This window comes from Schistocerca nitens, chromosome 2 (genome assembly GCF_023898315.1).
Source record: "Schistocerca nitens isolate TAMUIC-IGC-003100 chromosome 2, iqSchNite1.1, whole genome shotgun sequence".
Classification (NCBI taxonomy): Eukaryota; Metazoa; Arthropoda; class Insecta; order Orthoptera; family Acrididae; genus Schistocerca; species Schistocerca nitens.
Genome location: NC_064615.1, coordinates 1,036,568,769 through 1,036,584,221, shown reverse-complemented (window position 1 = coordinate 1,036,584,221; position 15,453 = coordinate 1,036,568,769). Strand labels below are relative to the sequence as shown.

Below are 15,453 nucleotides of genomic sequence, written 5' to 3'. Positions count from 1 at the left end.
GCCTACTCTCATAATACGCAAGTTACAATAATTCTTTTGCCACGAATATGATGTTTCTCATTGATGTATTGGAACGAATCATACATTTAACAACGGGTTTTCCAGTGATTCTCAATTTGTTGGTGCTCAGAAACGGAAAATATACATATAGGCTTGAGATGAATGCCAATATGGCGCCTCACAACTCTGTACTGATGGGAGACAGCGTGCGTGTGACGTAGGTGGCGTTGTGCCATCACATTGGTCACCGCTCAGACGCACGCTCAGAATACCTGACATGCCAGATATTGCTCTGCACGTTCGGAAAGACTCCCGAACGTGCTGTTCCACGGTATGACGTCATAAACTCGGCACGCTCAACGTTCGGGTGCACGGTCCGTGTGCCGACGGCTTTAGTGTGCGCAGCGATGCGTGCGCCCTTTGCTTGATACCGACTCTCACAGCACCGACTCCCATAGCTGTGTCTCTGAGGTGGAAAAATTCCCTCTCGACGGCCAGTTTCATGCCAGGTGACGGCTAGCCGCTGAATTATTCGCCACTTGCCCCCGTGCTCGTGTATTATTAGCAACAACGTCGGCAGTGCCGGAGGGGTGCAGTATACTGCCAGCCTCGGACAGCCCTCCGTCTAAGTGGCGGTCACCACTAACCGACGTGCGCCGCACGTCTTCTGCCCGAGACACGAGCTCCGCTGGCAGGTAAATTTATTCATGAGCGGCTCGGCCGAAACCCGGCGACTGCCCGTCTGGCATCAACCCTCCCCTCCGCCCATCCCGCCACCCACCCCTCGACGTACAGCCCCACGCCATCCGCGGCTAACCTGGTCCTTCTTGAAGTGAGCCAAAGCCGAGCGCTCGCACAATGACATCGGCCCACGGGCGCCGAACGCGCGGCCCTGAAAGGAACCCTCCCTGCGGGCAAACTGAGTGGTTCCTTGGTTCCTCCGCCAGCGGTGCTCGGAAATAAGCCCGCCCCGAGGCGGGGCCACCGTGGCGCCGCCAATAACGTTGCTATATTTCCTCCTTTAGTGGCGAATTTCCGCGATATTGCTATACAGGACGAGCAAATGCTCCCGCTGCCGGAAGAACACGGCGAAGGCTGGCGGCGACATTGAATGACGAGATGCCAGCCCGTACCGAGGCGGGAACTCTATCGCGCGATGCCTCTCTCCGCATTGTGCACGGAGGCTGAAAAAAATTGTTTTTGGCGTTTGGTGTGTGTGTGTGAGGGGGGTTATTATTTACCTTGTGGATGTACCTGTGAGTCTGTAGCTAGATCTGGATCAACTGCGCCTACTGACTGACTGACCACTGCCTAGAATCCAAATGCTGGAGGAAGTTACGCAACGGATTTCATTTAACGCACTTTGCGGGGAGGTGGCCGTAGCACTGAATCACAGGTATTGGCTCTCGCATAAATTTATTTCATTAACTAATTACAAACTAACAGACTGGGTCCAGGTAAACCCTCAAAATATTTATTGAAAATTATTGTGTAACTAAGCACACGTCAAGGACACTTAACTGAAACATGGAATCAATACAAAAGCACACTAATAGGTCTTACAACGCTATCAGATGAGGCTGCAAGCCGCCATTCCGTACTGCTTATTGATTTATACTTGATTATTAGTTGCTACAGTCTGGCTGGTTGGAAAATTAGGCATCGTACTTTCATAAGCAGCCAGTTTTGGAGTGTGAACTCACTCCCAAGGGTCAACCTACTACGAATGCCCTATTCACTCTCCCACACCGTTCTGTAATTCATTCCCTTCGAAAATTCCAATAATGATGCAGAGGTTGCAGTACGTGAACAATTCCGTACAATAAAATTAATTTCACTTTAAATTCTTGTTCCACGTTCCTGTATCAAGGAAAGAAGTGCAGTGGGGATAAAATTCATGTTTTCCCTCATAGAGATGCTCAGCACAGAATCTATATCAGCGAATACTAAGACGAGAATCTACTCAACTGGCCATTACAATTGCTACACCAAGAAGAAATGCAGATGATAAACAAGTACTCATTGGACAAATATATTATACTAGAACTGACATGTGATTACATTTTCACGCAATTTCGATGCGAAGATCTTGGGAAATCAGTACGCATAACAACCACCTCTGGCAGTAATAACGGCCTTGATACGCCTGGGCATTGAGTCAAACAGAGCTTGGATGGCGTGTACAGGTACAACTGCCCATGCAGCTTCAACACGATACCACAGTGCATCAAGGGTAGTGACTGCCATATTGTGACGAGCCAGTTGATCGGCCACCATTGACCAGACGTTTTCAGTTGGTACAGATCTGGAGAATGTGCTGACCAGGGCAGCAGTCGAACATTTTCTGTAGCCAGACCTGCAACATGCGGTCGTGCATTATCCTGCTGAAATGTAGGGTTTCGCAAGGATCGAATGAAGGGTAGAGCCACGGGTCGTAACACATCTGGAATGTAACGTCCACTTTTCAAAGTGCCGTCAATGTGAACAAGAGGTGACCGCGACATGTAACCAATTGCACCCAACACCATCACTCCGAGTGATACCGGGCGCTGATAACCTCGCTGTTGTGCGCCCTAAAACACTAATCATCATCATCATCAACCGAGTGATACGCCAGTACTGCGATGACGAATACACGCTTCCAATGTGCGTTCACCGCTATGTCGCCAAACACGGATGCGACCATCATGATGCTGTAAATAGAACCTGGATTCATCCGAAAAAATGACGTTTTGCCATCCGTGCACCCAGGTTCGTCGTTGAGTACACCATCCATAGGCGCTCATGTCTATGATGCAGCGTCAAGGGTAACCGCAGCCATGGTCTCCGAGATGATAGTCCATGCTGCTGAACGTCGTCGAACTGTTCGTGCAGATGGTTGTTGTCTTGCAAACGTCCCCATCTGTTGACTCAGGGATCGAGACGTGGCTGCACGATCCGTTACAGCCATGCGGATAAGAAACCTGTCATCTCGACTGCTAGTGATACGAGGCCGTTGGGATCCAGCACGGCGTTCCGTATTACCGTCCTGAACCCACCGATTCCATATTCTGCTAAGTCATTGGATCTCGACCAACGCGAGGAGCAATGTCGCGATATGATAAACCGCAATCGCGATAGGCTACAATCCGACCTTAATCAAAGTCGGAAACGTGATGGTACGCATTTCTCCTCCTTACACGAGGCATCACAACAACGTTTCACCAGGCAACGCCGGTCAACTGCTGTTTGTGTATGAGAAATCGGTTGGGACCTTTCCTCATGTCACCACGTTGTAGGTGTCGCCACCGGCGCCAACCTTATGTGAATGCTCTGAAAAACTAATCATTTGCATATCACAGCATCTTCTTCCTGTCGGTTAAATTTCGTGTCTGTAGCACGTCATCTTCGTGGTGTAGCAACTTTACTGGCCAGTAGTGTATAACACAGTAATATGCCCAGCAATCACGTACGGTTGAAAAACCTGGAGCGTGAAAAAACCGCGAAAAGGAAAAACTATTAATATTTGAAAGGGAAGTGATCAGGAAGATATGGGGACCATTCTTAGATAAAGAAGAATGGAGAAGGAGGAGAAATGAGAAAATCTACCTCTTGGTGCAACAACCAACAATACTACAGAAGCTGAAGAGCAAAAGAATCCAGTAGGCAGGCCATACAGCCCACATGCCAGAGGAAAGACAGGCGAAGAAAGCATTCGAGGGGAAACCAAACACCAGACGGCTCATAGGACGACCAAGTAAGCGATGGATGGACGACTTGGCCAAGGATCTGGCAGCCCTAGAGATTGAAGACACCTGGAGGAGCCGAGCACAAATCAGACAGGAATGCAGGCAGTTTGTGGAAGCAGCGCGTGGTCTGCAGGGCCTGCGACAGGTGGATATGTATATATGTACGTATATACGTCCCTTCTTGTTCTGGTCACATTTACACTACAATTGCAGTCATTGATCTACACTGAAGAGCCCAAGAAACTGGTACACCTACCTAATATCGTGTAGAGCCCCCACGAGCACGCATAAATGCCGCAACACGACGTGGCATGGACTTGACTAATGTCTGAAGTAGTGCTGGAGGGAACTGACACCATGATTCCTGCATGGCTGTCCACAAATCCGTAAGAGCACGGAGGGAGTGGAAGGGGTGGGGTGGAGATCTCTTCTGAGCAGCACCTTGCAAGGCATCGCAGATATGTTCAATATTGTTCACGTCTTGGGAGTTTGATGACTAGAATGTTGCAGCCTTCGATCTTTGGCCATTTACGGCTCGGTTGCTACATGGGTGACCGAGCCATTCGCGTCTGGCCCCATATGGATCGGTCACGTACTCGCTCTGTGTCTGATGTCCGGACTGCGGGTATGTGAATAACCGAGCATGACCGCTCATAGATGATGTCTGAAATCCGACACTAGGATGAGGCATAGCATCTGAATCGCTGACTTCTTGATAATTTGCATCTAGATAAATTAATTCTTGCCCTAGTTCGTTAAAACCTTCACCGGAAACAGCATTAAAAGGACCCATATCTTTACCACATATTGGAAAAACGTTGCTATTATACTATTTTCTTTTTTTTTTACTACTGCCGGTATTTCTGAAGGAGCTGTGTCAATATGGGATTTCTTACAACTGTGTTTCTTTAACTGAGTTGTTCCCGACTTGAAACACTTGTAGATCATTTTATGCAAAGTACGTCCCAGTGGATGTTCTTTTTTCATTTACAACGAATACAACAAAAAGACGAGGGCTAATAGAAATCCTTGGGTAACAGAAGAAATATTGAATTTAATTGATGAAAGGAGAAAATATAAAAATGCAGTAAATGAAGCAGGCAAAAAGGAATACAAACGTTTCAAAAATGAGATCGACAGGAAGTGCAAAATGGCTAAGCAGGGGTGGCTAGAGGACAAATGTAAGGATGTAGAGGCTTGTCTCACTAGGGGTAAGATAGATACTGCCTACAGGAAAATTAAAGAGACCTTTGGAGAGAAGAGAACCACTTGTATGAATATCAAGAACTCAGATGGCAACCCAGTTCTAAGCAAAGAAGGGAAGGCAGAAAGGTGGAAGGAGTATATAGAGGGTTTATACAAGGGCGATGTGCTTGAGGACAATATTATGGAAATGGAAGAGGATGTAGATGAAGACGAAATGGGAGATAAGATACTGAGTGAAGAGTTTGACAGAGCACTGAAGGACCTGAGTCGAAACAAGGCCCCGAGAGTAGACAACATTCCATTAGATCTACTGATGGCCTTGGGAGGGCCAGTCATGACAAAACTCTACCATCTGGTGAGCAAGATGTATGAGACAGGTGAAATACCCTCAGACTTCAAGAAGAATATAATAATTCCAATCCCAAAGAAAGCAGGTGTTTACAGATGTGAAAATTACCGAACTATCAGTTTAATAAGTCACAGCTGCAAAATACTAACGCGAATTCTTTACAGACGAATGGAAAAACTGGTAGAAGCGGACCTCGGGGAAGATCAGTTTGGATTCCGTAGAAATGTTGGAACACGTGAGGCAATACTAACCTTACGACTTATCTTAGAAGAAAGATTAAGAAAAGGCAAACCTACGTTTCTAGCATTTGTAGACTTAGAGAAAGCTTTTGACAATGTTAACTGGAATACTGTCTTTCAAATTCTGAAGGTGGCAGGGGTAAAATACAGGGAGCGAAAGGCTATTTACAATTTGTACAGAAACCAGATGGCAGTTACAAGAGTCGAGGGGCATGAAATGGAAGTAGTGGTTGGGAAAGGAGTGACACAGGGTTGTAACCTCTCCCCGATGTTATTCAATCTGTATATTCAGCAAGTAGTAAAGGAAACAAAAGAAAAATTCGAAGTAGGTATTAAAATTCATGGAGAAGAAGTAAAAACTTTGAGGTTCGCCGATGACATTGTAATTCTGTCAGAGACAGCAAAGGACTTGGAAGAGCAGTTGAACGGAATGGACAGTGTCTTGAAAGGAGGATATAAGATGAACATCAACAAAAGCAAAACGAGGATAATGGAATGTAGTCAAATTAAATCGGGTGATGCTGAGGGAATTAGATTAGGAAATTAGACACTTAAAGTAGTAAAGGAGTTTTGCTATTTAGGGAGTAAAATAACTGATGATGGTCGAAGTATAGAGGATATAAAATGTAGACTGGCAATGGCAAGGAAATCGTTTCTGAAGAAGAGAAATTTGTTAACGTCGTGTATAGATTTAAGTGTCAGGAAGTCGTTTCTGAAAGTATTTGTATGGAGTGTAGCCATGTATGGAAGTGAAACATGGACGGTAACTAGTTTGGACAAGAAGAGAATAGAAGGTTTCGAAATGTGGTGCTACAGAAGAATGCTGAAGATAAGGTGGGTAGATCACGTAACTAATGAGGAGGTATTGAATAGGATTGGGGAGAAGAGAAGTTTGTGGCACAACTTGACTAGAAGAAGGGATCGGTTGGTAGGACATGTTTTGAGGCATCAAGGGATCACAAATTTAGCATTGGAGGGCAGCGTGGAGGGTAAAAATCGTAGAGGGAGACCAAGAGATGAATACACTAAGCAGATTCAGAAGGATGTAGGTTGCAGTCGGTACTGGGAGATGAAGAACCTTGCACAGGATAGAGTAGCATGGAGAGCTGCATCAAACCAGTCTCAGGACTGAAGACCACAAAAACAACAACAACGAATACAAATTTATTCCATGCGTTTTTAAACCCTTCCGTTTCTTCAATGTGTAAGCATTGGTTTCAGTTTTACTTCTTACTCCACTGTCTTCCTCACACTGCATGATTACAAACATACGACAAATTAAGCCTGTGTTCGCGATAAATTCGTTGTTTATCTTCCAAGATTCCCGTGTAGCTTCTTCTATACATTTCTATAGGTTATTCCGGGTTGTTACGTTCCTAGAAGGATTCAGAATGCCCGGTGACCATAAAAACTTGAGTTCTTGGAAAAACATTTTGTCTAAGGAGTGCATGATTGATTCATTTGTAAATTTTTTTTTTGTTTATTTATAGACATAATCACATGTTTATGACACAGTCATAATCGGTTTCGGCCATACAATGAACATCTTCAGATGCTAAAACAATACAAAAGAAAATTTATGTTAAAACGTAAAAATAAGTGCAATATTTAACCACGCTTATTAGTGATATAACTGAATTTATGCGAAATGCATATACACTCCTGGAAATTGAAATAAGAACACCGTGAATTCATTGTCCCAGGAAGGGGAAACTTTATTGACACATTCCTGTGGTCAGATACATCACATGATCACACTGACAGAACCACAGGCACATAGACACAGGCAACAGAGCATGCACAATGTCGGCACTAGTACAGTGTATATCCACCTTTCGCAGCAATGCAGGCTGCTATTCTCCCATGGAGACGATCGTAGAGACGCTGGATGTAGTCCTGTGGAACGGCTTGCCATGCCATTTCCACCTGGCGCCTCAGTTGGACCAGCGTTCGTGCTGGACGTGCAGACCGCGTGAGACGACGCTTCATCCAGTCCCAAACATGCTCAATGGGGGACAGATCCGGAGATCTTGCTGGCCAGGGTAGTTGATTTACACCTTCTAGAGCACGTTGGGTGGCACGGGATACATGCGGACGTGCATTGTCCTGTTGGAACAGCAAGTTCCCTTGCCGGTCTAGGAATGGTAGAACGATGGGTTCGATGACGGTTTGGATGTACCGTGCACTATTCAGTGTCCCCTCGACGATCACCAGTGGTGTACGGCCAGTGTAGGAGATCGCTCCCCACACCATGATGCCGGGTGTTGTCCCTGTGTGCCTCGGTCGTATGCAGTCCTGATTGTGGCGCTCACCTGCACGGCGCCAAACACGCATACGACCATCATTGGCACCAAGGCAGAAGCGACTCTCATCGCTGAAGACGACACGTCTCCATTCGTCCCTCCATTCACGCCTGTCGCGACACCACTGGAGGCGGGCTGCACGATGTTGGGGCGTGAGCGGAAGACGGCCTAACGGTGTGCGGGACCGTAGCCCAGCTTCATGGAGACGGTTGCGAATGGTCCTCGCCGATACCCCAGGAGCAACAGTGTCCCTAATTTGCTGGGAAGTGGCGGTGCGGTCCCCTACGGCACTGCGTAGGATCCTACGGTCTTGGCGTGCATCCGTGCGTCGCTGCGGTCCGGTCCCAGGTCGACGGGCACGTGCACCTTCCGCCGACCACTGGCGACAACATCGATGTACTGTGGAGACCTCACGCCCCACGTGTTGAGCAATTCGGCGGTACGTCCACCCGGCCTCCCGCATGCCCACTATACGCCCTCGCTCAAAGTCCGTCAACTGCACATACGGTTCACGTCCACGCTGTCGCGGCATGCTACCAGTGTTAAAGACTGCGATGGAGCTCCGTATGCCACGGCAAACTGGCTGACACTGACGGCGGCGGTGCACAAATGCTGCGCAGCTAGCGCCATTCGACGGCCAACACCGCGGTTCCTGGTGTGTCCGCTGTGCCGTGCGTGTGATCATTGCTTGTACAGCCCTCTCGCAGTGTCCGGAGCAAGTATGGTAGGTCTGACACACCGGTGTCAATGTGTTCTTTTTTCCATTTCCAGGAGTGTAGTTCATACCTAAAGCGGCATGTACTGAACACTGGTCCATGCGTTGTCAAACTAGCTATAAAATGTAAAATAACGATCTTATAAAGATATAAAAACTTTTTAGATTCTGTTCACTCTCTTTGGCCGCGCGGGATTAGCCGAGCGGTCTGATGCGCTGCAGTCGTGGACTGTGCGGCTGGTCCCGGCGGAGGTTCGTGTCCACATTCGGGCATGGGTATGTGTGTTTGTCCTTAGGATAATTTAGGTTAAGTAGTGTGTAAGCTTAGGGACTGATGACCTTAGCAATTAAGTCCCATAAGATTTCACACACATTTTTTTCACTCTGTGCTAGATGCGCGCGTCCTCTATAAGATAGTCTTAATTTTTCAAAAAGCCTAAAATATACTAATTTACTATTAATATTTAGGTCAAATGTACATAAAATTTAAGATTACAGAACAGTTCGTTAAATCGTTAAAATACCATTTCAGAACAAGGCAAAAGCATTGCTACAGATGAAAATAGCAGTAGCAGTAGCACTTCTAGAGTGTATTTCTGACGCCCAATGGCGCTTTATTTCCGGCTATTGCCTGTTTATGCCGTTGTCTATTGGTACGGCAGGGACTACACTTGGTGTTCCTAAGTAGGGTTAACTGTGATCGCTGTACGGAAGCGCCAGAAGAAAAATTACAGGTGTTTCAGCATGCTCTGTGGTGAAAGAATTATCATTAGCGTAACTCGATCTAGAAAATAAGAGCATAATAATTATCAATGGCACAACTCGCCCCAGAAAATAAAAGTAGAATTAAGACTGATGACACCCTTATTAGCAGTATGACATATGATTTCGCGAAAATGTTGTACAAATTAAATCTATACATGTTACCCTCGGAGGCTTGCAGCTGCGCACTTATCTCGAGGTTGAAGCGGAACGAAAACATTCCTTTACTTGGTGATAGTCTAGCCTCTCGGCATATATGACGTCGCGATCGCCAGCGTCGCTATGTAAGGACAGTGTCATCGTATCACGGTACTTTGGGCGTCATCGGTTAACAATGACTAAACAGTACCTGCTGATCTGCACTTGAATCTTATAGCCACGCGATTATGTATGTGCACTATACAGGATTCTGTAGTTTGGGAGGAGTCTTATGTTCCAAAGCTTGCCGGCCGCGGTGGTCTAGCGGTTCTAGGCGCTCAGTCCGGAACCGCGCGACTGCTACGGTCGCAGGTTCGAATCCTGCCTCGGGCTTGGATGTGTGTGATGTCCTTAGGTTAGTTAGGTTTAAGTAGTTCTAAGTTCTAGGGGACTGATGACCACAGATGTTAAGTCCCATAGTGCTCAGAGCCATTTGAACCATTTTATTCCAAAGCTTGTTCAAGATGCTCTGATGTCTTTCATGGGGAGGAGGGGTTGAGGGGAGGGGGATTATCCGGGGAACAGAGGAAACAAGACCCCCGCAACATACCGACAGACCCAGGCAGAGTGGTAGTTCGGAAGGGGAGCGGGAACAAGTACACGTACGTTTACTGCTTTCACACAGCACGACAGTCACTTAGCAAAGGCTACGGAACACACAGGTACTGTATTGTTAGTTGGCCAATGTTGCCCGCGTCCGGAAACAAAACACTCATTGCTCGAAGACGACCGACTTCTACCGGTTTCATCCGAACCGTGGCCGACCGCTGTGACCGAGTGGTTCTAGGCGCTTCAGTCAGGAGCCGAGTTACTGCTACGGTCGCAGGTTCGAATCGTGCCTCGGGTATGGATGTGTGTGACGTCCTTAGGTGGGTTTAAGTAGTTCTAAATCTAGGGGAACCGTACCGAGGAAGCTGTCGTTTCGAATGTTTTGAACTAGTCCCCTTCATTGGGTCACCTATCATTTGATAGATCAGATGCCGCCCGCCACGACTTCTTCCACTGTGCCAGCACATCAAAGCAGCACTTATACCGAAAGTTCAACCGCCAAGCATGCAGCGCTACTAACAAGAAAAGGCCTTGACAATAAAACATCGGCAGCGAGCAGCGATAGCAGTACAAGGGGACGCCACGACGTTGGGATCACAGATGTTCTTCGAACCTTGTACACCTTTTGTAGGCCATTAAAACAACATGATTTGCAAGTAGTAAGGTGCAATACTCTGGCAAATACGAGAAAATCGCGAGAGAAGTTTTACGCTCTGTTATGTGTGTTATATACAGGGTGTTTCAAAAATGACCGGTATATTTGAAACGGCAATAAAAACTAAACGAGCAGCGATAGAAATACCCCGTTTGTTGCAATATGCTTGGGACAACAGTACATTTTCAGGCTGACCAACTTTCGAAATTACAGTAGTTACAATTTTCAACAACAGATGGCGCTGCGGTCTGGGAAACTCTATAGTACGATATTTTCCACATATCCACCATGCGTAGCAATAATATGGTGTAGTCTCTGAATGAAATTACCCGAAACCTTTGACAACGTGTCTGGCGGAATGGCTTCACATGCAGATGAGATGTACTGCTTCAGCTGTTCAATTGTTTCTGGATTCTGGCGGTGCACCTGGTCTTTCAAGTGTCCCCACAGAAAGAAGTCACAGGGGTTCATGTCTGGTGAATAGGGAGGCCAATCCACGCCGCCTCCTGTATGTTTCGGATAGCCCAAAGCAATCACACGATCATCGAAATATTCATTCAGGAAATTAAAGACGTCGGCCGTGCGATGTGGCCGGGCACCATCTTGCATAAACCACGAGGTGTTCGCAGTGTCGTCTAAGGCAGTTTGTACCGCCACAAATTCACGAAGAATGTCCAGATAGCGTGATGCAGTAATCGTTTCGGATCTGAAAAATGGGCCAATGATTCCTTTGGAAGAAATGGCGGCCCAGACCAGTACTTTTTGAGGATGCAGGGACGATGGGACTGCAACATGGGGCTTTTAGGTTCCCCATATGCGCCAGTTCTGTTTATTGACGAAGCCGTCCAGGTAAAAATAAGCTTCGTCAGTAAACCAAATGCTGCCCACATGCATATCGCCGTCATCAATCCTGTGCACTATATCGTTAGCGAATGTCTCTCGTGCAGCAATGGTAGCGGCGCTGAGGGGTTGCCGCGTTTGAATTTTGTATGGATAGACGTGTTAACTCTGGCGCATGAGACGATACGTGGACGTTGGCGTCATTTGGACCGCAGCTGCAACACGGCGAACGGAAACCAGAGGCCGCTGTTGGATCACCTGCTGCACTAGCTGCGCGTTGCCCTCTGTGGTTGCCGTACGCGGTCGCCCTACCTTTCCAGCACGTTCATCCGTCACGTTCCCAGTCCGTTGAAATTTTTCAAACAGATCCTTTATTGTATCGCTTTTCGGTCCTTTGGTTACATTAAACCTCCGTTGAAAACTTCGTCTCGTTGCAACAACACTGTGTTCTAGGCGGTGGAATTCCAACACCAGAAAAATCCTCTGTTCTAAGGAATAAACCATGTTGTCTACAGCACACTTGCACGTTGTGAACTGCACACGCTTACAGCAGAAAGACGACGTACAGAATGGCGCACCCACAGACTGCGTTGTCTTCTATATCTTTCACATCACTTGCAGCGCCATCTGTTGTTGAAAATTGTAACTACTGTAATTTCGAAAGTTTGTCCACCTGAAAATGTACTGTTGTCCCAAGCATATTGCAACAAACGGTGTATTTCTGTCACTGCTCGTATAGTTTTTATTGCCGTTTCAAATATACCGGTCATTTTTGAAACACCCTGTATCTGTGAGTAGGAACAGAACGTTAGAGCTCATGGTAGGCAAGTAGTCAGTGTCCGAGTTTCATGAATGTAACGTTTATGAAGCGAAGGTTCTACTCCCCCTCAAACCTAAGTTTTAATCTATACTATCGGAAGAAGGCGAATTTTTTCAAAATGTCAAGGAGATGTGGTTTGCCTTAGAAACTCTGAAAATTTAATTAAATATGATAAAAAGAGAAATAGCATATGAAATTCACTGCAACTTCATGGAAATACAAATGGGTATTTTTCATTATATTACCTCTTCAATGTCACACAAATTAAATAATGTGACCAAGAAAAAATGTAGACTAAAAAATAAGTGTTGGTAGGATTCGTAACGTCGCTTCATGTACGACCGTCTTGCTATGCGCAATCCCTACCCACTTGATCACAATGACTTTTACCGTCTGGACCTTTGCAAAGATACGTCAGTTACATAATAAACTCGTAAAATCTATGCTGCGATTTTCTCGGAATTGCCTAATTAGGGCACCTTATTATTTGCACATCATGTTTTTTTTTTAATGGCCTTCTTAAGGTGTACAAAGTTTGAAGTAAATCCGTGATCCCAACGTCGTGACCTCCCATTGTGAGTGCAAATTAAAAACAGGGATCACCACTAACATTACGCACGGCAGACACATGCTAATCGTAATGCCTTATGCTCGACTGGTATATGTGTCCACTTACGTTTAGTAAATTTTGTGGTTGTCATTCAGACATTTGTGATAATTAGCGAGTTCTTTCACTGTGCGCTAGAAAACGGCTCTACAGCCGAAATCGACGTAGTGAAATAAATAAATAATAAAACTTACAGTCAAACGGTGGCAATAATATCCTTTGAAACATTGTGTTATGACTGTGCTCTCCAACCAAGGAAAAATCATCAAATTTAATTTAGACCGACCTTTCGTCGATGGATCCGATCCAAAGTAAGTCCTTAGAAGGATGCACGAGATTCGTGTGAAGCATTGCCTTATGAGGGTAAGGCTTAGCTTCTGCGGGATAAGTTATCGCCGGCGGGCACAGTTAGTTACGGGCCAGCTAGCGGGTAGATGGGCTGTGCATAGCCGCCAGATAACACTGTGGCCCCGATACGGGAGACCAGGCTGGGCCGCAGCGTACTGGGCAAACAGCTGCCGCTAGCCGTGTGTGTGTGTGTGTGTGTAGGCGGGACCACCGCTGCAGCCAGCCCAGCCGCTGTTTGCGTTCTGGGCTCCGCTGGGGCGACCCCTACACCGTACGCAAGCAAATCCAGGCCAAGGTCAACATTTTCCTGTACCGACACCTGAAATCACGTTCTCTTGCTGAGTTGGTGGGTCAGCTAGGAAGGGCAGGGGGAGGGGGGAGGGAGAGGTGCAGTGGAGCGAGGCTGCCCTCGCGTGCTGGTACTTGCGCGCTGATATTTTGAGAGGTTTCAGCTCTGCCGCTGAGCAACGTAAACCTCTACTGACCACATTTACGAATACACTCCGCAAGCCAACGTAGAGTGTTATAGCTTATAAACAATCCTTTAGTAATCAAGATCGCAAAAATTATTTACATTCTTGGCATCTCGTTAGGGCTAAAACTACAAGCTATCTTGAGATTAAGTATGGCAAAAGTAATGTAGTGAAGGTCGCAAAAATTGTTTATAATCATACTATCTGTTGGTCATGATTATAAATAATTTTTGCGACCTTCATTAATAACTCTTTATAGGTATCCATAACTTTTAACGTATACATATTGTTAATCTGCTGCCTACGTCAGGAAGCAAAACAAAGTACAACGCTTGGTGAAGAGTACGTCGTACCAATTTTATCACTTACATTATCCTGTTACATTCATCCACCGAACGAAAGGAAAATGACCACGAGACAAAGTCATTAAGATTTGTCACCATTAAAAAATAATATTACGTACGTAATTTTTTGTTTCTTTGAGGGTACACGTCTGCAATCCTGGTACACACTGAATTTCTCACGCCACAGTTCAAAAATGGTTCAAATGGCTCTGAGCACTATGGGACTTAACTTTTGAGATCATCAGTCCACTAGAACTAAGAACTACTTAAACCGAACTAACCTAAGGACATCACACACAACCATGCCCGAGGCAGGATTCGAACCTGCGACCGTTGTGGTCGCGCTGTTCCAGATTGTAGCGCCTAGAACCGCTCGGCCACTCCGGCCGGCCACGCCACAGTACTGCGCCACAGTACTGTAAGAAGCCGTGGGGGAACATCCGTCTTGTGACTGGTACGAAATCCTCTTGCGTGTCATTCTCTTCGCTTCAGACAAGGACTTGCACCCAAGTTTTCCATTATTTGTTGGATATATTCCAATTTGTATCTTACGCTACAGGTGTTACTCTCTGTAAGTTATCTCCTTAGGTCTTAATAATATCCTATCCCTTCTTGATGTCGGTATTTCCCACAATGCTCTTGTACTCGCCCACTCTGCGGAGAGCCTCTTCATGCCTCAAATGCTTCGATGCTCTTCTGTACCGGTTTTCTCATATTCCATGTCTCACTTTCACACAATGCTGTACTCCAAACGTACATCCTGAGAAATTTCTTCCACAAATTAAGGCCTTTGTTTGACACTAATAGGCTTCTTTTGGCCAGGAATGCCCTTTTTGCCAGTGCTAGTCTGACTTTTACATCCTTCTTGCTCCGTCCTTCATGGGTTATTTTGCTGCCTAGATAGTAGGATTCCGTAACTTCCTCCGCTTCGTAACCACCAATGCTCATGTTAAGTTCCCCGCTGTTCTCATTTCTGCTACCTATCATTGTTTTCGTATTCCTTTGATTTACTCTCAGCTCATATTCTGTATTCGTTAGTCTGTTCATTCCATTCAGCAAATCCTGTAATTCTTGTACACTTTCATTGGGGATAGCAATGTCATCAGGGCACCTTATAGTTGATATACTTTCACCTTGAATTTTAATTTTATTTTACTTCCGATATTGCTTTTTCGATGTATGTGTTGAACCGAAGGGGTTGTGGTATCGATAGCCACTATGCCACGGCGTAAGTGCAAATACTTAAGTTGGCACTGCGACAGACACCGACGATAGCGCCCTGCAGCAGGCGCTGTGCAGATCTACGAGCTCCGCTGC

The 15,453-nt window shown here is 46.1% G+C and overlaps 1 protein-coding gene across 1 annotated transcript in view; it reads right to left on the bottom strand.

The window, feature by feature from the left end:
- LOC126237384 (uncharacterized) overlaps positions 1-15,453 on the bottom strand; it is a 451,256-nt gene that overhangs the window by 327,051 nt on the left and 108,752 nt on the right. The window lies entirely within an intron of this gene.